The sequence below is a fragment of the Tupaia chinensis genome, unplaced genomic scaffold, assembly GCF_000334495.1.
Source record: "Tupaia chinensis unplaced genomic scaffold, TupChi_1.0 Scaffold146054_1, whole genome shotgun sequence".
Lineage (NCBI taxonomy): Eukaryota > Metazoa > Chordata > Mammalia > Scandentia > Tupaiidae > Tupaia > Tupaia belangeri.
In genome coordinates this window covers 7,773-8,748 of record NW_006205910.1, presented here as the reverse complement: position 1 = coordinate 8,748, position 976 = coordinate 7,773, and positions in this window count along the sequence as shown.

The window sequence follows — 976 nt, the reverse complement described above, 5'->3', positions numbered from 1 at the left end:
CATTCTGCAGTTTCTGTGATGATTATCCATCTCCATTATATGAACTACTCAAAGTTAGTGAGATAGGTCTAAGATACTTTCACTTACTCATTTAGAAGCTGTCCTGAGCATTGTACAGGCATAGCGTTTAGCCTGGGTGTTGCACTAAAGACCACAATTTCTGCCTGCAAGAGTTTACTGTCTGAAGTGGGTTGAACAAAAACACAAAGCAGTCAAGTGAAACTAAGCAGGTGTTCTGAGGGAGAGCTTGGGGCTACTTGATGGGCAGGTGTAAAAGGCCTCAATGAGGTGACAGTTTTGCTCTGATCAGTGAAGCCAACCATATGCATGTCCATGAGCTATATCCCAGGGTAAAGGCTTAGCTGTCCGGAGACTAGATTGAAAAGGTAAATTAGACCAGAGAAATAGTTATAACACAGCCAGTGTGGGTGGAGGAATTCTAGAAGGAGAAAGGAGAGAGGGAGCATGGTAGAGTCAGGCCTCTGGGCCTGGAAGTCACTACTGACCTCTTTTTCTGTGAGACAACATTACCCCACATTTTGAAGCTTACAAAAATCTTGTAATATCTGAGAGCATGGACCAGAACCCAGGCCCAACTGAGCTAGTTGCTTTTCCTTCCAGGTCTCTTAGGAGAATGAGGCTGTGGTCTCAACTAAGACCCTCCTGAAGGAGGATCATTTTCTGAGATCATGAGTTATTGGCAGGTTTCAGTTTGGAATGGAATCTAAATTCTTGTTTATTGTCTTGGGCTTCCTGTTAATTCTTTACCACTGGAGCCTTACCATCGAGCAAATGAAATTTCTGAACTTGATTCCTAACATTTAGGGATGAGGTAGATCAAATAAACAGAGAAGGGAAGGAACAAGACAGAAACCACAAACACAACACAACGTATTCTAAGTAGATGATTCCCTTTTATTCTTTTTGTCTTTTTTTTTTTTTTTCTTTTTTTTTTTTTGGGGCCAGTAAATAAATT